Source organism: Antechinus flavipes, chromosome 2 (assembly GCF_016432865.1).
Source record: "Antechinus flavipes isolate AdamAnt ecotype Samford, QLD, Australia chromosome 2, AdamAnt_v2, whole genome shotgun sequence".
Lineage (NCBI taxonomy): Eukaryota > Metazoa > Chordata > Mammalia > Dasyuromorphia > Dasyuridae > Antechinus > Antechinus flavipes.
In genome coordinates this window covers 602,512,497-602,534,368 of record NC_067399.1, presented here as the reverse complement: position 1 = coordinate 602,534,368, position 21,872 = coordinate 602,512,497, and the positions used below count along the sequence as shown (strand labels likewise).

Sequence of the window (21,872 nt, the reverse complement as noted above, 5' to 3'; positions counted from 1 at the left end):
AAGAATATTCCATGAAGAAATAAAACATGACTGAACAAATGATTCAATAAATGCCTGTGGATTGCTTGTAAATCTAGTAAATTATCATTGGACTATCCAAGATGACATATTTAGCTTTCACTTTCTAACAAAAGAATCAAGACTTTAAAAACTAATTATGATCTGAATATGGCCTATCAGATTTAATGAGATTAGATTTCACTGGGCAGAAATGATTTCCAGAACTAATCCCCAAAAGGCAGATATGGTGATAATTGCATCATGATCAGTCTAGAGCGATTATTTTTATATTTAAACCTTCCATTGTAGAATAAACCGGCTCCCACCCCAACAAACATTCCAAAAGAAAATTCTAGGATCTCTTACTTGAAGCCTGTAACTTCATCTAATTCAGGATTTTTAGCCTTTATATGTCATGGGCAATTTTATCATATAAGAGAGCTTTGAGTGTTTTAGAATGGTTTGCAATAGTGTTGTTATTGTTTTAAATCACAACTGAAGGAAATGATAAATTTCAGTTAGAGATTAGGAAAATATGTAATTTTTTTTCTGATCCAAATTCATAAACTACCTGATACCTACCTAGAGATCCCTTGAGGATTTAAGGACCCCAGACAATTAAAATCACTTAAATACATATTTGAATTATGCTTATTGTGGCTCAAAGCTTTCTATCCTCAAGTCTTAAGGGTTTAGTGTAACCCAACATTTCTTGGCTGAATTGGAAGGGACTAAACATAATTTTGAGTTGTCAGGACTTTAGAAGGGAGAAGGGGAATAAGAAGGGAAATGTCTCTTTGGTAACATTTAGTGTGTTGTTGGCTCTCTGGTGTACTCTCCATGTGCAGATGTGGTGGGCTTCTTTATGGGATTGGTTTCTGCTTACAGTAAGTTAACTTGGGGAAAGGGGCTTGAAGAGGAGAGGAGAGGGATAGAAAGGATTTAAGAAAGACATGTGTGGGAGGAGGGGGAGGAGGAGGAGGAAGGAGAGAGAAGAAGTTGGGTGGGTCCAGCAACAAAATGTGGCTTTCATTCTTGACTTGGGACAGCAGCTGGAGATATGCAGATTGCCCAGTGACACTTTGTTGTTATGACAACTGTTTTTCACGAGACAAAGTAACTCCAAACAGGGGTCCAAAGTGTGAGTGACAGATCAGAGCAGATCCTAAATAGGAGAAAGCCTCATGCTGTTGATGTTAAGCTTTGGTCTGCCTCCACTTTGACAGAGTTATAGCTCTTTCATCTCCAAATCCTGCCTATTTCAAGGGTCCTTAGGATTTTAGAAACACTTGTGTTTTTTTTTTTTTTTTTCTTTTGTTTTGTTTGTCAAATTGTGGCTGAAAGTCAGAGTTACACTGTTAATGTTGGGCTCAAAATAAAACAAGAAATCTTTATGTGCCAAAAAGGGAAGATGCGATTTTATACACTGAAATGAATACGTTTTAATGCAAATAGTTACAAAGGAAGTTGAGTTGTTTGTATTGCTGTTTAATGTTGTTTCTAATAAAACAGTTAATAAAGAATGCAATGAATGGCTGTTAGACATCCTTGGCATTTCCCTTTAAAGGGGTCTTGACTTTCTTAAGTAGGTAATATTACTGATCATACTTAATTTTGATGCATATTAACAGGCTTGTAAGAAACTTATTCACATACAGAAACCAGTTTCTCCTGTTTTGTAGTCAAGCTTTCTATCATTCTACTCTTCTCCCACTTGCATTCTGAATTTCCTCTTAAATAATCTTAATTCAATTAATCAAATTTAATTGATAAAACTATTCATCTCAAATGGATCATAGTCTTTTTGTTTCTATTTTTGGTATGTCACTCTTTTTTGATTTTAACTTCTGAGGGTTTTTCTCCCTCTCCCTCCTTTTCCTTCTTTGCTGCTGTTTCTTTTTTTCACTTTTCTTTCTACTCTCCTTTGTTTTCTTTCCTTTCCTTTTTCTTTACTTTAGTTCCCTAAGTTCTTCTTCTTTCTTCTTCTTCTTCTTCTTCTTCTTCTTCTTCTTCTTCTTCTTCTCTTCTTCTTCTTCTTCTTCTTCTTCTTCTTCTTCTTCTTCTTCTTCTTCTCTTCTTCTTCTTCTTCTTCTTCTTCTTCTTCTTCTTTCTTCTTCTTTTTTTATTACTGGATACAGAATAGGAAGTGAGCACAGTACCTGGCATAGTGTGAGTATGCTGGTGGGCCTGCAGGAGCTATATTGTTTCTACTATACCAAATTATAATGTATAATCCAAGATTCATTCCCCGAGGAGCCTGGCTTTCAAAGGCCACTCACAAATATACATTTGACTAAAAACAAACAAACAAACAAACCAATAACAACAACAAAAAACTCTTAGAACAAGATTTAGTAATTTAACTTATAACTACTATTACAATCTACTGAGAGGCTGACATGATCTCATCAAAGTATAAAGCAACATGCAGAATAATAATTAGACATTTTACATTTTATCTATGGGGTGGCTATCTATGGCATAGTGGATAGAGTTCTGGACTTGACCCTGGGGAAATTCCTTAAACCCGTTTATTTTGTTTTCCTTATCTATAAAATGAACTGGGGAAGGAAATGGCAAAGCTCTCCAGTATCTTCGTTAAGAAAACATCAAATATCAATAGAAGGATTTCAGAGAGGCCTGGAGAGACTTACATGAACTGATGCTGAATGAAATGAGCAGTACCAGGAGATCATGGAAAACAGCATCGGCAAGATTATACAATGAACGAACATGTCTCTGTTCACCAATGAGATGATTCAGGCCAGTTCCAATGATCTTGTGATGAAGAGAGCCATCTGCACCCAGAGAGAGGGCTGTGGGAATTGAGTGTGGATCACAACATAGCATTCTTATTTTTTTTTTTTGGTTGTTGTTTGCTTGCATTTTATTTTCTTTCTCATGTTTTTTCCTTTTTGATTTCATTTTTCTTGTGCAGCAAAATAACATATTCATATATTGGACTTAACATATGATTTTGCCATGTTTAACATATATTGGATTACCTGCTATCTAAGGGAGGTGGGAAGAAGCGGGGAAATCGGAACACAGGGTTTTACAAAGGTTAATGTTGAAAAATTATCCATGCATATCTTTTGAAAATTAAAAAGGTTTAATAAAAAAATTAAAATTAAAAAAAAGAAAACCTCAAATAGGGTAAAAAAAAAGTCAGACATAACTAACAATGACAGAATAACCACAATAAAATATTTCATCTGGACTTTGTGCTATTGAAGCAAGACCTGAATAAATAAATATCTGCTGTTAAAATTGCTAGGTTTGGGCTGAAAATCTTGTTGGTGGCAGTCCTCTCTGATGAAGAAGCTTCTTCTGCCATCAGATAATTACAACCTGAAGAGAACTAGGTCATCTTTGTTCTCAAACTCACAAGGTCACCTCAAGGCTTAGACAAGTCACCTGAGAAAGATGTCCCATCACCTACTAAAGAAAGGAAACAAACAGAAAAGACAACCAAGGACCTAGACACAAACAAGCTCACTTGTGTCATATTCCATGTACAAGTTCAGACTATACTATCTATTACCCTAGGGATATAGAAACACAACACACTACTGCTACACAGGACAGTCAAAGCAATATAAATGTGTGTGTACATACACGCACATATATTATATACATATACCTACATATGCATACACACAGATACTGAGCTAGAATTTGTCATTTAACTAAATAGCACCTAATCGCCCACCCCTACCCTTTGCCAATTTCATGAAAGAGGGAGAGGACCAGAGGAACAATTGGAGTTTGCTACTTCATACCCAAAATCTATATCCTCTCAGCACTGGGTTACAGCATGGCTGAAAGTTGGTCCCCAAACACTGAGCTAGGAAGGGCAACTCAAAGCCTGCTCTGGGGGTGGAGAAGAAGGGCTGCGACATCCCCTAACCCTGGTGGCCAGTGTTATCTTTTAGACTGGAATATGACATCCATCCTTTCTCATTCTGGCACTTCACACTGACTTATGCCTGAAAACCCATCAACTATCTTTCTGGTTTCCCTTAAGAAGCAATGAGATATAAAAGGCAAGAAGAATCTTGTTTTTGGAGACAGAAAACCTCAGTTGGAATTCTGGCTCTGCCATTTGCTGAGATGTGAAGGAAAAGAAAAACTTTAAATGGACAGAGATAGGAGAGAGCCCAATCTAGGTCTGGGAATTGGCAATTCAGAGATGAAAAACATCAGGAAGAGCCAGTGTTGCTTGGCTGGAATAAAGAGTGCATGAAGGGAGTAATGTGAAATATAGCTGAAAAAAACAGTTTGGGACCAACCATAGTGGACCTTACACATCAGGCCAAGGAGCTGTTTTTGTTGTTTTTCATCTGGCAGGTAATAAGGAGCCACAAAAGTTTGTGGAGAGAAGCATGACATGGCCACACCTATGTTTTAGGGAGATATGTTGGCAGGTATGGGAGAGGCAAACTGGAGAGGAGAGAGGAGGTAGGCAGAGAGTCTAATTAGGAGGCTCTGATAATCCTGCTGGTGAAAGTTAGCAAGGGTCTTAGTTAGAGTTGTGGCAGTTTGAATGAAGAGAAGACAGATAGGAAAGATGGGAAGAGGGAGAATCTACAAGATGCCTTGGCTAACATTCTATCAACAAGCATTTATTAAGCTGCTGCTGTATATTAACTAGAAACTATTTTGGGTGCTGGAGACACAAATTTTTAAAATGAAACAATCCCTACTTTCAAGAAGTTTACATTTTAGAGATGGGAGAACAACTAAATGGGGGAGGAGGGAGGAAAGCTTAAAAAATCACTCTGAAGATAGAACAGCCTCAACAGAAATAGGGACATTTGTGAGGTAAACAGATTTATGGGAGAAGGTGCTAAATCTGGATTTGAACATGTTCAATTTGAGAGTTAAAGAAACATCCATTTGGAGGTATTGAATAGGCACTTGGAGATAGAAGAACATACCTCAGGGGAGATGGAGGTTGATGTATAGTTATGGGAGTCATCTACATAGAGGAGAAAGTAAGAAAGACACAGAGAGACAAAGACAGACAAATACAGAGACAGAAAGATAGGGAAGATAGTGACAGAGGAAGAAGAAACAAGGTAATAGGAAAGGATCTTGGGCAAAATCCACCTTATAGGGTAGAAGTAAGATGAAAAAGCAGTAAGGATGACTGAGAAGGAGCAAAAGAATAAGGAAAGAATACCGAAAACCAGGATAAGAGCAGAAAGAGTAATCAGGAAGATGTTGTCAATAGTGTCTATAGAAGTCCCATGGAATACTCCATGGAAGTCAATGATGGCAAGAACTTAGAAAAAGTCACTAAATTTACAAGGTTTACAAGAAATCATTGGTGACCTTGGAGAAATCAGTTGAAATAGAGTGTAGAAATAAGAAAGAAAATCATAAGTGAGAAGCTAAATGGATGCAGAAAATAAAAAAGTGTAATATTCTAGTACTTTATCAGAGATAGGGGGTTTTATACAGAACAAGAATATGAGGGAATTTCAGCACTAGATGAAGATTTGTCAGATTTATATATTTTGTTTTATTTTATACATTTTAACTGAGTGTGTTTGAAGGCAGTAGGGAAGGAGCTAATATAGACTGAAAAGAGAAGAAGAAATGAAGAATAAGTTTTCAGAGATGGAGAGATATGGGGTTAAAGATACAAATGAAATAGTAAGTCTCATCTTTGAAAAGGGCTGCCTACTAATGCTCTGATATTGGAATAAATATGGAGAGAGTGAGTAAGAATGTAGAGGCTGTAATATGAGAAAGAGAGGTGAGAGTGCTTATCACAAAATGCTCTCAATCTGAAAAATAGGAAGTGAAGGTACCTGTTGAGAGAGAAGGGGATTGGGGAGGAAATTAGGAACTGAAGGAAAGAGGTTTGTTATGGCTGCTGTGGAGAATTGACAGTGTCAATCAGAGACAAATAAAAGGATTTCCATGCAGCAGAAGCCATTTAAAGTCAAATAACATCAATTTGTATTAAACTCTGTCAACAGATTCTTGTGATTACTTTTTATGAGATCTAGCAACTCAAGAGTAGGAAGGGAGTACACAGAAGGTGGGAGTGGTCAGGCTTAAAGATTAGAAAGTCATAAACCATGGAAAGACAATGAGGTGAAGGATTGAACTGGTTAAGTCTAAGCTTGATATTGATAAGAAAAAGGAAGACCAGAACAAGCGTGTTGGACCACAAGAACAGAGAGGAGAGTGAATCATGGGACAAGAGATTGCAAGTTTTGGGCAGTAATGGAGAAGGAATAGCAGGTTCTAGAGTGTGGCAATAGAATAGGTAGAAGGATCAGAATTAGCAATTTCAGAGTTTGAGCCTTAAAGCAGAGCACTAGTGAGGGCTGAGGTGAGGGAGTGATTCTTGTAGGAGGCTGAGGTAGAGTGGACATGGAAGTCAGAGCAGTGGTTTCATGAACTAGGAGACAAATATTCCACTCTTTGTAAATATTGACTTTCATATAGATTGTGGTAAGCATAACTGCTGGATTAAAGATATCTTATTTCTTTTCAAAAGTCCAAAGAAGTATCAGGAATCTGATTAAAGGACAAAGAAAATGTTTTAAAAGCCTTGGGCTCGTTAGAGTTGCTGCTTCCTACCTCCAATCCAGGTTCTCATCACTTAACCACAAAACTACAACGAAACTCTACCATTCTGTGGGTAAACTACTAGCATTACATATTTATTTGGATTTTTCAAGTTCCATTTTATTTCTGGGTGACATAGCAGAACTTGAAGACACAAAGAGAGAATGAATCAGGGATGGTCTCAGAAGCAAAAGATTTTTGTTCATCTCTGATAAAGTCACCATTTTTGCTACTGAAGTAGTCATCATGAAGCTTGTTGAAAAGGAAGGAGTGGAGAGTTCTAGACACCATTTCTAAGATCTCTGAAATTTCCTTTTTCCTATACTCCCGTTTTGAACATGGTCTAAATTGCTATTTAATCATTAATCTGCTTTTGATAAATCATGAGGAAAATAGATTTGGCTTTTCAAATTAATTGAATATCTTTTTTAATTTTTATTTTTTCCCCCTTGTTCAACCATATTAATAATATTCTGTGTTCAACCACATTAAATGAGTTCTCCTTTTTTGATCAGAAGCAAGGGGGAAAATTCAGAAGTTCATAGGTTTGGAAATAGAAGAAATCATGGAAATCAGCAAGTTTGTGATGCAACTTAGAGAATTTCACTTGCTTTTCAGAATCCAGAAAGGCTGGAATAGTAGATTGGGCCTTCTGATTTTCTGAATGATTACACTGAAATAGAGACTCTGTAGTAACACTTGAGTCATAGGAGCTGTGGTACAGTGGAAAGAGAACTGGATCTGAATTCAAATGCTGATGCTGAGGCTTATCACTTGTGTAAGCTTGGGCAAATCACATACCTTCCCGAGCCTCAGTTTCCATACCTGTAAAACAAAGGGATTAGAAAAGATGGTCTGTGAGGTCCCTTCCAGCCCTAGGTTGGTGATGCTATACACATGCTCCCTGAATCTTCTGCTAGGAGCCTGTCTGCTTAGCTCTCCTTGGCAGGATCCTAATTACCAGCAATGAGTTAGCTTCCAGCTATTTGGAATGGTAGAGAAGCATAACGATTTTATTCTTCCCCATTCAGGTGTAGCCAGAACAAAAAACCTAAAGGAAAGAGGCAGAGCTACATTTTCTTGCTGATGGCGCAGGTTCTCTTCGTTGTAAAACTTGGACACCGTAAGGGGAGGGGGAAGCGCTTCTGCTGACCCTCTGATCCGGCCAGACCTTGGAATGAAGGTAACATGAGGCTATTCTTTACCCTGAGCAGGTGAGGAACAGACATACAATGCAGAATCTCTCTGGGAACCAGCTGTGTGACCCAACTAAATGCCCCTTGTGGGGCTTCCAGACCCAGAGGTCTCACAGGATCATAGATGTAGGGCTGAAGGGGAACCCCCAACACCACCACATTTTAAGGTGAAGAAAGAGTATCAGAAAGGTGAAATTGGAGTAGCTGGATGGCACAGTGGAAAAAGCACCCACTCTGAAGTCAGGAGGACCTGAGTTCAAATCCTATCTCAGATACCTAACACTTATTAGTGTTGAGATCCTGCACAAGTCACATAAGCCCACTTGCTTCACCAAAAACAAAACAAACAAAAAAGTGAAGTAGTTTACCCAGCATCGCACTGCTAAGGGTTGTATGAGGACATATTTTGATGGAAGTGGATTTCTTTGACAAAGAGACCTGAGTTTCAATTGATAAATGACGGACAAAAGCAGCTACACCCAAAGAAAGAACACTGGGAAATGAATGTGAACTATCTGCATTTTTGTTTTTCTTCCCGGGTTATTTATACCTTCTGAATCCAATTCTCCCCATACAACAAGAGAACTGTTCAGTTCTGCAAACATATATTGTATCTAGGATATACTGCAACATATCCAACATATAAAGGACTGCTTGCCATCTAGGGGAGGGGGCGGAGGGAGGGAGGGAGGGAAAAAAAATTGGAACAGAAACGAGTGTCAATATAAAGTAATTATTAAATAAAAATTAAATTTAAAAAAAAGAAGAAGAATTCAAATTTAGGTCTTTCTGGCAATCCCAATACTCAAAGCACTCTGCCGCTTAACTGCCTATCCTGAACCTAGTGCCTTCCTTACATTTCCCTCTCCTTCCTTCTCTCCCCTTCCTCTCTCTCTTTCCTTCCCTATTTCCTTACTCTTCTCTTTTGTATCCTTCCTTACTTTCTCCCTTCTTCCCTTCCTCCTTCCTTCCTTTCCTTTTCCTTCCCTCTCTTCTTTCCTTCTTTTCTTCCCTTCTCTCCTCTTATCCAGTCTCTCCCTTTCCCCTCTTTCTTTCCATCTCCCTTTCTTGGTGAATTGCAATGCTTTTCCTGACTTTCTTGGCTCCCTTCCTGGTGGGGAGCAGCAACTGGCAACAGATATAACTGATACACAAATAATTATAAAGTACAATCAAATCAGATATGATGAGATCAAAGTGCCCTGCCGCGTCTGAGAGAAAATAATTTCTGACTGATGGGGCCAAGCAAGGGTTTGTGGGAGAGGTATCATTTGAGCCAGAATTTGTGAGAGGGGACAATTCAGCAGGAGGAGAACAGAGGGGAAAAGGATATTCCAAGGGGATGTCTGGGGACTGAACTGGATGTAAGGTGTACAGAGGTCAATGAGGTGTCTAGTCTAGTTGGATGATGGTGTGTTTATGTTTTTGTCTCTGTGTGAGTGTGTGGGTGGGGTGAGTAGTGTGTTAAGATTGGGCTTAGGGCCATCAGGTACCTTCTTCTGAGCCTTTTAGACCATGGGTCCAAAGCCCATTCAGAGAATGTAACAATGTGGAGGTCGTGAAAAATTTGGAAACAGTAAAAGTTATCAAATATTCTGCCAAGATTTATTTATTTCTGTAAAATAAACAAGCATATCCATCTCATTAGAACTCAAATTCGTTTTGTCTTTAATACATATTAAAATAATTAAATTATAAGTATAACAAAGATTGCTTAAAATGAATTTCCTTATGATTTATTATCAGTAAATGTTTGATCTGCATACCTATCTTATATGCCTATGCATCTAAGGTCACATAAAAATTTCTCTGGTGAAAAAGGAGTGGAAAAAATTTAAGAAGCTCTGTCCTAGGTGACAGTGGTCAGAATACTGAGCCTGAAGTCTGGAAGGCCTGTGTTCCAATCTAGCTGCCAACATTTACTAATTGTGTGATCTTGGGCAAGTCATTTAACTTCTGACTGCCTCAGTTTCCTTAACTGTTAAGTGAGGATAATAATAGCACCTACATTCCAGGGTTGTTTTGAGGATTAAATGAGATAATCTTTATAAAACATATATAAAAGTATAGTGCCTGGCACACAGTAGACACATAATAAATGCTTATTTCCTTCCTGCCTGTTTCCCAACCCCTCCTTCTATATTTCTATCTCCCAGCTTTTCCCCAGTCCCAAAGTCAGGATTCTGAAAAGTCAGTGCCATTTCTTTCTCATCCCTCTGGTGGAATAGAAGATGCCAGGTTAAGGGAAATGGATCTGACTGTGAGAGAGTCTAAAGAGATTTTCCAAGTAGGAGGAAGGAAGAAACAGGTCAGGTTAACCAAGTATCCTATGAGAAGAAGTCCAAAATCAGTCCAAAATGAAGATAAAACACAGTGATGGGGATGGAGGCAGCAGAGGAGTGGGGCAGGGTCAAAGTAAAACCAGTCTGAATTAGGGTGTGTCAGAGGAAGGTCTCAAGGACAAAGCCCAGGGGACACTTGGCATCCTGCTTCAGCTAAAGCAAATCTAATTCTTCCTCCCTTTGAAACAGCGGCGGCATCCTGCTCTTGGGCAAAGGTGACTGCAATTTAAAGGGTCTCTTAACAAGGAATCCATGTGGAGCTTAACACTCTCCATTGGGACTCCCTGCCACACAGCCAAGACTCCAGACATTTTCTCAGATCTCTGTGCTCTAAACTAGATTCAAACTATTTCCTATACATTATAGGACATTTTGGAAGTCAACATTATGGAAAGATCCCATAAATGCTTATAAGACAAAGGAGAGGGAATCTAGAAGGAGAAATGAGGCCTTGGGATAAAGGATCATTGAGGAAATTTCAGAACAAAATATAAGAAACTTTTCATAAAGAAAATTTGCTGTCAAAATTAAGTAATTTGATATTTAATATTGGGGGGGGCAAATATCACTAGCATTGGAATTTTTCATGGAACCCTATTTAATTGTTCTTAATGGGAATACTAGAGTCACAGAACAAAATCTAGAAACCCTAAAATTTTTCCCAACAAACAATTCCTTTACACATGTATAATTCACATATCTCCAGAAGTCCATTGAGAAATGACTTTGATAAAAGTTCCATGGAGATGGGAAGTAAAGAGAGTAGGAAAGATGTCAAAGAGGGTGGGATTATGGGTGCATGAAAGGGAGTTGATTATGGTCAGCCAGGTCTTTTGTAAACTGCTACTTTCTGGATGGAGAACATGTTTACTTCTTTTTCATCCAAACCTGAGACACATGATTTTTGTTGGAATGGAAACTCCCTCTACTAAACAGATTGTTGACTCATTTGGAATTTAAAATCTCAGTGTTTCTTGAGGTTTGCAGGAGATAAGTAAATAGCCCTTGGACACCCAGCAAGTAAGTATCAGAGCTAGAATTTGAACCTAGGTCCTATTTCCTTCACTACAAGAATCTTATTCTATCTTTCTCCATAATTTTCATCAAATTCCCACAGTCCCCACAATGGATGTTCCTGGAAAGGAGCATTTTTTGTTTGTTTGTTTATTTTTGTTAAGACTATGTCAGCTACAGATATTGAGGAACCCAAGAAATACCTTTGCTTATAAGCTTGGGGTTGTCTCTGTATTCTGGGTTCAGTATATGGGCAAAAATCTTGGGCAGCTGGGAGTCAGGCTGCTCATAAAAGTTAAATGTAATTATACCTTAAATACTCATAAAGGAGGCGGGTTTTTTTTAAGTCTTTCAGGTGCGTTGGTGTTCATTCCAGAGCAGTGTATGAATTCATAACTTTTCAATGCGGGCATTCTTCTGAATAAAAGCTTACCTTTACTCCTCTTGGGAAGAATCCAACTTGCAGACAGGTCTAAAAGAGAAGGGGAAGGGAAAAAAAAACTGATTTTGCCACCTGCTTCTGCGTCCTCACTAAAGTAATTAGCCACGGCTTTGGAGACTTTTCAGCTCCACCCAAATGGCATGATTGTTCAGGATGTTCACAATCAGACTCATTTTGAGAAACTCCTATGAATAAATGGTTGTTTCAACTATGGACTCTTGGAAAACTGTGAGCATTTAGAAAGGCACACTGTGGAAATAAGGGTTTGAAACTTGTTTTCTTAAAATCAGACCTTTAATATGTTCCCTCTATCTCATTTTTTTAACCTTCTGAATGAATTTGCTTACATGTAATATTTCATAGAACCACCAGATGATAGGACTGGAGGAGACCTCAAATGAACCCAATCCATACGTGAGAAAGAATATTTCCTAAAAAAAAAAAAAAAGGCCTGTATTTGTGAGCCTGCAATGAGAATCCATTGAATCTCTGAGGCAGCATAGTCTAGTTGTGGACAGCTCTGACTAGGAGAAAGTGCTTTCTTTCTCTATCAAATGCTTCTTTGTGATTTCCACCTGAGGTCTCTGATTATGTCCCCCTTTCTCTCCCCCCCAGTACAATCATAGAAACTACTTTTCCCTCTTCAAGACAGGCCTTCAGACACTTGAAGATCATTGGTACAGTAGTCTCTCTTAGCTTTCTTCAAGTTTACATTTCCAGTTCCTTCAGCCAAGCCTCTTATAGCATGAACTCTGGGCTCTTTAGCATGCTGGTTTCAGTTGTTCAGTCTTTTCAGTTGTGCTACACTCCCACGATCCCACTTATAATATTCTTGGCAAAGATACTAGAATAATTTGCCATTTCCATCTCTAGTTTATGTTACGGATGAGGAAACTGAGGGAAACAGGATTAAATGACTTGTCTGGAGTCCCACAGCTAGTTCAAGATCTGAACTCACAGATGTCTCCTTGACTTCAGACCTGAATCTCAATCCACTGTGTCACCTATATGCCCTTCCTGCATGTTGTAAGCACTTAATAAATGTTCTTTTACTATTTACCTGTCTTTCTTTTCCTTCATTTCCTTCATTTCCTTCCTTCCTTCCTTCCTTCCTTCCTTCCTTCCTTCCTTCCTTCCTTCCTTCCTTCCTTCCTTCCTTCCTTCCTTCCTTCCTTCTTCCTTCCTTCCTTCCTTCCTTTTTTCCCTCTTTCTTCCATTCTTTTTCCTTCCTTCTTTCTGTCCTTTCCTTCCTCCCTTCTCTCTCTCTCTCTCTTTCTCTCTCTCTCTCTCTCTCTCTCATTTATTTTGATTCATGCCACAATAGCTTCCTGAGTTTCCTGATTCTAGTCTCTTCTTTCTCTCCCTTAAAGCAGATAAAAAACAAATCTTCCTAAAACCATGGGTCTGTCCATGCCATTCTGTTACTCAAAATGCTCCCATGGTTACCTATTGCCTTAAGAATAACATATGGCTCAGATAGACATTTAAAGCAATTCATCTTTCCAGACTTAACACATCCTCTGTTCTAGATAATTTGGCTAACTTGCTATTTCCCTAACACAGCATCTCCTTTCCTAATTTCAAGCCTCTCCCCAGGCTGCCTTCCACCCCTGGAATTCACACTCCTTCCTCACCTCTAGCTCCTAGAAATCTTAGCTTTCTTCAGTTCAGCTCTTTGCCACCTTTTGGGAGATACTTATGTGAATTCTTTTGGATCATATATAAATGCTATGTCTCTGCAATGAAATGCAAGTTTTCTAAGGGCAGGATACAGTGTGTGTGTGTGTGTCTTGTTTATTTTACCTACATCTCTTGCAGTGCCTTGCACTTAGTAGACATTTAATAAATTATTGTTGAATAGAATTACATTAAATTTGCAAGGGAAGAGTGTCCATTTGATTTCTAGAAATCCAGGGGCTCTTTTGTAATGAGAGCCTGTAAATTTCCTATTGAATAAAAATAGAGGACCCTTGCCTCGCCTGCTCTTTGCGATCCTGACTATTCTATATGTAGGTATGTCCTACTTTGCCATAATTTCAGAGGCGTTTACCGCAGAGAGCATTATCTCTTCTCAGTGCATTAGCTGTGTTCTACTATATCTGTCACAGGCAAGCAATCAGTCTGCAGACCATAAAATTCAAAGCTGACAAAATGTACCTCGGGTTTAGTTGTCAGAATACCTCTCTCTTCCCCTCATGTGTGTGCACACAAATACACACACATGTCTTTTAATAGAAAGCTGCAGAAGATTCCCTTCTATCACTCTCAAATATTCACTTTTGAGCAGATTTTATAGCTGATGAAACGAATGGAATTTCCGTTCAGTGGCTACATGAGACATGATTAAGAGAGTGAGCTGGCTGCTAAGATTGAACAGAAAGCAGGAATTGATTATAACACTGTGTGACAGAGAGGACAGGATGCTGGACTTGGGGGCAGGAAGATCTGCTCAAAATACATAAGCAAGTGACAACTTCTCCAAGTCTCAGTTTCCTTTATCTTTAAAATAGTGATAATACTATTAATTTAAACCGATCTATGTGAGATACCTCAGGGACAGCTTTTACTACATCTGAAAGTATTGATGCAGTAGAGAGAGATCCATCAAGAAGATCTGGGGTCAAATCTTAAGTCTGATATTCACTGGCTATATGACCCTGAGCAATTTATTTAATTTTTCAGTGTCCTAGACAACTGTCTGCAACTCTTAAGTTGTAGAGAAGATACCAATTTGCATCAGTAGGAGTTCTTATGTAGGAGTTACTTAGTTCCATATGTCATGAAATCACAAATTTGGTCCCCATCCCTATATCTGCCCAAAACAGAAAAGGCAGTTTTGCAGTTTTCAATTGCCACATATGTGTTGATTATTGTTGTTTTGTTGCAAAAGAATTATTTTGAAACCTAGAGCCACAACCCAAATTTGTTTCCCTTTCTTTGCTTTCAAAGCTCTGGGGTCACCACTCAATATTGTTAATGAAAAGCATAAATCCTCTGCCAGTCAGGAGAAGGGTTTTTTTCATCCACTAGCTGACCAGTCTTGTTACACGGTTGGCTTTGGATAAATTTGGTTTTTGGTTTAGATGTCTAATGTTATTGGTACTAGGAGCTGTGGGTAAACAAACCCCCTCAACTGATGCAGCTGTTGTTATGAAAGGTAGCATCCTTGAGATGCCAGGCCATAATGTTGTGGCTGTTGTTCAGTCAGATCAGCTCTTTGTGATTCTATACGGGGTTTTCTTGGCAAAGTTACTGGGAGATTTGCCAATGAGGTTTGTTAAATGTCTTGCTTCGGGCCACACAGTCTATATCTTTAGAGACAGGATTTGACCTCCGATTTTTCTGACTACGGGGCAGTTGTCTATCCACTTTGGACACAGCTTCTTACGGAAGAAGTGATGATTGAAGTTTCTATTTGGGTACTGGGTTGCATAAGTTCTGGGTTCACGTGCCATGAATGTTAAACAATAAAATTTACTAAATTTGGCAATATGGTGCTCGGTGCCACTTAAACAATTGCTTGTGAAATACATTGAGCATTGCATCAGAAGAGCAGTGTCCTGGTGTCTAGAGAACTGGAAGAGCTGAGTTGAAATCCTACCTCAGACATTTAATAGCTGTCTGATCCCAGATAAGTCATTTAACCTTGTAATTATCAATTAGAAAATATGTACAATACTTTGTGAACCTTAAAGTGCTATATAAAAGCTAATAATTATAGTAGTTGAAGTAATAGTAGTAGAAGCAATAGTAGTTATAATAGTAGAAATATTAGTAGTAAAAGTAATAGTAAGAAATAGTAGAAATGGAATTAGTAGTAGTAGTAGTAGTAGTAGTAGTAGTAGTAATAGTAGTTATAATAGTAGAAATAGTAGTAGTAAAAGTAATAGTAATAGAAATAGTAGTAATGGAAGTAGTAGTAGTAGTAGTAGTAGTAGTAGTAGTAGTAGTAATAGTAGTTACAATAGTAGAAGTAATAGAAGTAGTAGTTGTAGTAATAGAAGTGATAGTAGTAATAGAAATAGTAGTAGTAATGGAAGTATTCTTAGTCGAAGTAGTAGTAGCTGTAATACAGAAGTAGTAGTAATAGTAGAAATTGTTTTAAATTTTTTTTAAAAAGTTATTTTATTTTAAACATAGTTTTCTTTTAAAATTCTGAAAATTCTCTCCTTTACTCCCATACCCTGTTTTTTAAGATTCTTTAGGAATTGCTTTCCCTTCACTATAATGAAAGATCTTTGAGGGCAGTGACTGTCCTGTTATCCCCTGGCTCATAGTCATACTTATTAAATGCTCTGTCTATTTGACCACAATTTTAGTCAATTCGTTTCTCTTCCCAGGGCTGATATTTAATTGTAAAGAGAGGTTGGAAACCTGACATTTACAAAATGTTTTTCAGAGGGAAAAACCGTAGAATTTGCCCTAGTCTCTCAGAATTCAAGTCCTTTCCTTGAGACCAGTGTGAGACAAAGCAGACCCTATGACAAGAGTTGACTGGGGAATCTCAGAATCTGGTACCCTTTATTCAACTGTAGGCTGTCTCTCACTAAATCACATATAATTGAAATCCACGGATAATCCCCAAACCTTCTTTGAGCTAATAGTTTCAATCTTTTGCCCCTAAGAAGTAGCTTAATGAGTGTATTAGAATCTAATTCCTTCAGTCCTCTCTAACCCTTCCTCCAACTGAGGTGCTAAAGCATATGAAAGGCTGGGGAGGGGAAAAGAGCGAAAGGGGAGGAGGGAGAGAAGAGAGAAGACTTAAGTGGGACAATCAGCCCTAGGATTAATCAAGAGATGCCTCTCCTATTTAAGTACAAGACATGATTAGCATTCCTCAGGGCTTAATTCCCTGAGCTGGTTTCTGCTCCACAGAGAAGCTGACTGCAAGCCGATTATGGTTTCAATGGTGGAGTGAGTTAACATCTGAAGGAAGCTTTTGGCTTCCATCAGAGCAAAAACCAGGTGTTCCACAAAGAATTCTGCCATTCTCCCTAACGTCTGGCAGCCAGCCAGCAGACCTGAAGCTATACTAGGGAGTGGCTATAACCGCCCATGATTCAAAATTAATAGAGAGTTCTTCATCTATGCAGTGGATAATAGCAGAAGGTTTTTGTTTTAGTTTTTGACAGTGGGGGTCACCATAGAGCCTGCCATCAGGAGTAGTTTATTCTGAGCAGGCTCTGGCTGGCTTCCTCGAGACCAAGATGGTCCCCATTGCCCCTGCCTCCTTTACCCTTCTTTCCTTGGACAGAAAGGTGCAGCCACTGTTTCAGACCTGTTCTCAGAAGACATGTTACCAAAATGTTCCCAACAAGCTGAAACACAGATGTTCTCGCCATTTCATGTTTTGGATGCTGTAAGAGTCACAGACCCATCAAAGGTTATTTCATGCTTAAGATGGGGTGTTGCTACATGTTAATAATTAAAGATGCCTCAAGTGCACGTCTGGGAGGACAAATTGCTCATGTGTGAAAATTGTGGCTTGGGAAATTAAAGATATAGGGCTTCTGGGGGCATGTGACGATGTTTATTCTCAACATGTCTTCATAGACCCAGAAGCTTCATCTGGAAGTACCAGGACCTGCTTGCAAACAGAGATCTATCATTTTATTAGGGGAAAAAATAAGGGGTTCCCAGAAAGCTGAGGTCAATGCTAACAAGAATTATTTTTTCCTAATCTCTTTAACTGAAGGAAGATTAAGAAGGAGAAATTTAGGGTTATTAATTAATAGAGCTGGAACTGAAAGGGATCTGAGGATTCTAGCTCAATCTTTTCATTGTGGAGTTTATTAACTGTAAATAAACACTAAAGGTAGATTTGAACCCAGGTCCTTAGATTCCAGAATCAAAGCTGAGTTCAAGTGAAATCCTGCCTAAATGGAACTCATTTTTATCGAATGATCTCAATGTTCTTATGACTTTAACCCAATTTTATGAATAATCTGAAGACTAGAAAGTTTTATAATTGATATAAGTAGAAATGCATATTTACTGTATAAGTACAATGATGGAGACTGAGTCCCCAAAGAGTTCTAGAAGCATTGATTCCTTCCCTCATGGTGCTTATTCTTTTTTTAAGGAAACAAGATATAAAAAAGGATACAAGATAGCATAAGCTTTTTAAGCTATAGGACAAGTATGGAGAAGAAGAGGAGAAGGAAGGGAGGTAGGTAAGGATTTCAAAGTTTCTAGCCAGAGAGAAGGATGTTACTCACTGTCAGAAATATGAGCCAAGAAGAGAAGCTGGATGGGAAGGAGGGAAAAGATAAACTATTTTTTAAATATTTTGAATTCTGGGTAATGATAGGGCATCAAGATGGAGGTAGTCTAGTCAGTTACAGATAGGGAAAAGAAGCTCTCCATCTCCCAAAGTTCTAGATTGCAGTGCTCTCAGCTTTCTTCCTTCTTTGGCATACCTTTAACTTTTGTTGGTTTTATGACCTAAGACTTGAACATATTATTAATACCTAAATTAAGAGGATGTGTTTCATCCTGTATATTTGTCAAAAATGCTAAGTATAAAGAATTTATGAGAAACAGCTATTTCAGATAGAGAAGTCCCTCTTCCTTAACTAATCTCCCTAAAGTGCTTCCACCAGAAGGCAGGGTAAATTTGTGCTTTCTATCCCCCTCAGGAAATCTCACTCAAGGTCTGTCAGCTAGTGACATGAAAGACAGAGCTGCCTTCTAGGTGGCACCTACCTCTCACCAGTATCCAGACTATAAGGTGAAGAGAGAGAGAGAAAGAGAGAGAGAGAGAGAGAGAGAGAGAGAGAGAGAGAGAGAGAGAGAGAGAGAGAGAGAGAGAGAGAGAGAGAGATCAGAGACAGAGAGACACACACAGAGACAGAAACAGAGACAAATAGAGACAGAGAAACAAACTGACAAAGACATATATGGATAGAAAGACTCAGAGACAGAGACAATCTGCCTTCTTTCTCCCAATGTATGACAACAGAAAAACCCGGAGTCCAGACAAACTTTTTTTATTGAAAATTCAGTTGCAGGGGAAATCTTAGCTGAGATCTTTTGTAAAATCAATTTAAATTTATCTGTATTAATGTGTTAGTTTCCAGATATGAAATCATATGAGGAATCTTACAGAACATCATATCAAGATCATTTTGTTTGGGGGGAGGATGGAAAATAGCTTGAAATAAGAATGCTAATAGTTGATATTCACATGACACTTTAAAGTTTGTTAACATATCTCCCCATATTTTCCTCTACTCATCATTTTTAACAGTGTAGTAATATTACATCTCATTCATATAACATAATTTGTTTAGTGTTCTTCTCTAGTCAATAGCATCTAATTTGTTTTCAATTCTTTGCTTCTACTAAAACATGTTGCTATGAATATTTTGGTACAAATGGGATTTTACTTTCTGTCTGATTTTGAGGTATGTGGCTAATGATGCTATTTCTGGGACATAGTAAATGGATAGTTTACTTACCTTCTTAGTCTAATTCCAAACTGATTTTCAGAATAGTCGGTCTAATTCATATCTCTACCAATGTGTCGTTAGTTCTTTGAAAGTCCCTCTAACATTCATTATTTCTATTTTTGAAAACAATTTGCTAATTTTCTGAGTATGAGGTTGAACTTTCTTAGATCATAGGGATCAGATTTGTTTTTATTTGCTTTTCTCTTATTACTAGTGATTTGGAGTAGTCTTGTATATGGTTTGAGAAGTATCTTTTCCCCATTTTTTGATTATTTAACCATAAGTAAATGACTCATGGTTAGTTGCCTATTTATCTTGGATATGAGAACCCTGAGAGGTGCCATGGTGGAATGGATAGAAATCTGGTCCTTGGAGATAGGAAGACCTGAATTCAAGGACCATGTCTGATCTACCTTGTCTGACCCCAATTACTTAATTTGTTGCCGCTGAAGGCACCTTGAAGACTATATGTTGCAAAAGAGTTTATTACAGAGATTTTCCCCATTTTTCATTCTCATCATTATACTACTATCAACTCACAGGCATTAGACTCTTATTAATGATGCTTGATTCACTATTCAATTAAACAACTTCCCTCATTATCCTACTTACATTTATTTTTGCAAATGTTTTACCTTTATATAATGGAAATGATGTATTTTACCTTTTGTGATTGCTGTTCCTTCCTTTTGATTAATAACTTTCCCCTGCCCATACTTGTGCAAGGTAATATCTCATTTTCTCATTTTTATGGTGTGAATTTTATAACAATACCATATACCGAGTTTGAGCTTGTTGTGAAATATGATTTTAGATGTGGTGTTGACTTGATTTCAGCCAACTTGCTTTCCAATTTTCCTAGTGGTTCTTGTCATATCAGGAATTTTTCTCTAAGTAATTTCTGTTTTCAGGTTTCGGGTTTATTGAACACAAAGTTTTTGAGTTTGTACCAGATTCTTCTTATCTAGTCTGTTCTACTAGTTACTTTAAAATTTTTAAGTCACTCCCAAATGGTTCTGATGATGAAGTGATTAGGGATAGGTGCTAAAGCTTGATTTCACTAGCAGAGGAACTGAGGAAACTCCCTCTGTGAGGACAGGCTGCCATCTTAATAATTTAAAATCTTAGAGAGTTGCCTGAATCAATGGTGTTAAACTTAAATAGGAATGGAATGGGGGGCAAAGATCCCTGCAGGTCTTAGCTTTTAAATGTAATATTATCTATGTTTTATTGTAGTTTTATATATCTTGTTAAATATTGCCCAGTTATGTTTTAATCTGGTTTCAGTAGCACTCAAGAGTATTGTGGGACAACACCCACATGTTTGCTGATCCAGAACACTGAGATGTTGAATAAATGGTTCAAAACTTCACAGCCAGGATTTGAATGTAAGTCTTTCAGGCTTCAAGGCCAGCTCCCTGCCCACTACATTATGCTTCTTCTCAAGTTACCTTTTACAACAATTTTTGTATAATGGAATTTGAGACTTGAAAGTATGATAATAATGTTTTAAAGAAATAAAAAAGAAAAAATAAATAGATGTAAGAAATTCAGAAGAATAAACAACCATGAAGTCCTGAGGTTATTCTCTTTATCTAATAGGGGAAGGTGGTCATTAGTGTTGGCTATCATCTCTCCCATTCCTCAGATTAACTGAAGAACCTGGCAGGTCAGATCACACACCATCTGCTTATATTTTTTTGCGGGGGGAAGGAGAGGAATTAAGGTCATGGAATGATACATAAAAAGTGGAAAGGGCCTTTAGAGGACAAGCAATACATCCCCCTTCATTATACTAAAAGACACACCAAGAATGAACATCTTCCAATGATGAGTCTAGACTCAAGAAAGACACTTAGAATAATGCTAAGACAAGTTTTTTATTTTTGGTAATACCCACTATGTCCGGCACTGTATAAATCCCTCTGGGACTTAGAAGAGTTGTTGGAAATATTTGTCCTCATTTGTAAATTCAGAACTGGAAGGTGCCTTAGAATGCATCTAGTTATTAGTGCTTTGTTATAAAGATCAGTCATTCAAGGAGCATTTATTAAGAACCTATTAAGTATTGTATTAAGGCCTGATTGGGATGAGGAAACTGAGGAAATCCTCAGATGGATTAAATGACTTTTCCCATTAAGTTCGAGAGCTTTAAAGAATCTGAATGTAATCTCTCTAAATCAGTTAGCAGGTGCTGCTTCTGTTGCACTGTTTCTTTTTGGTTTTGTCCTTTTGTTGTTATCGGTTAGTTCTGACTCTTCATGATCCTATTTGGGATTTTCTTGACAAAGATACTAGAATAGTTTGCCTTTTTCTCTTCCTGTTCATTTTACAGATGAGGAAACTGAGGCAAAGTTAAGTGATTTGCCCAAGATCATATAGCCACTAACTGTCTGAGGCTGGATTTGAACTCAGTTCCTCCTGATTGCAGGCCCCCCACTCTATCCACGGAGACATCTAGTCATCCTATTTCACTGTACAACTTTTAAATTAGAGATAGTTTAGGGTCACATGCTGCACTGAGTGGTACAGTTTAGCATGCTTCAAAAAAAGAGCAGCCAAAGTGATTTCTACAAGGCAGAATACAAAGATCACTCCTCATTGAAGCCAAACTGAACTCTCTCTGAAATCAGACCTTCTCCCTATTTCCAGTCTTCTAACACATGACCCATCTGGATCTCACGTCCAAGACAAATTTCCTGCCCATCCTCAGCCTCCTGCCATTCAGATTTCCTGCTCCCAGCTGTGGACCTGCTACTGCTTCCTGTCCCCTTTGCTACTGAGAGAACTGGCAGCAGGTTGTGAGGGCAAGGCTGGCCTGAGATCAGGGAGGGAATAG

At 38.1% G+C, this 21,872-nt stretch overlaps 1 long non-coding RNA gene across 2 annotated transcripts in view; it reads left to right on the top strand.

Annotated features, from left to right (window-relative positions):
- Positions 1–21,872, top strand: part of LOC127551655 (uncharacterized) — a 102,763-nt gene that overhangs the window by 32,595 nt on the left and 48,296 nt on the right. For both annotated transcript variants that reach the window (XR_007951147.1, XR_007951146.1), the window contains exon 2: positions 7,620–7,771. This is a non-coding gene — a long non-coding RNA (uncharacterized LOC127551655). The remainder of the gene's footprint in view (positions 1–7,619; positions 7,772–21,872) is intronic.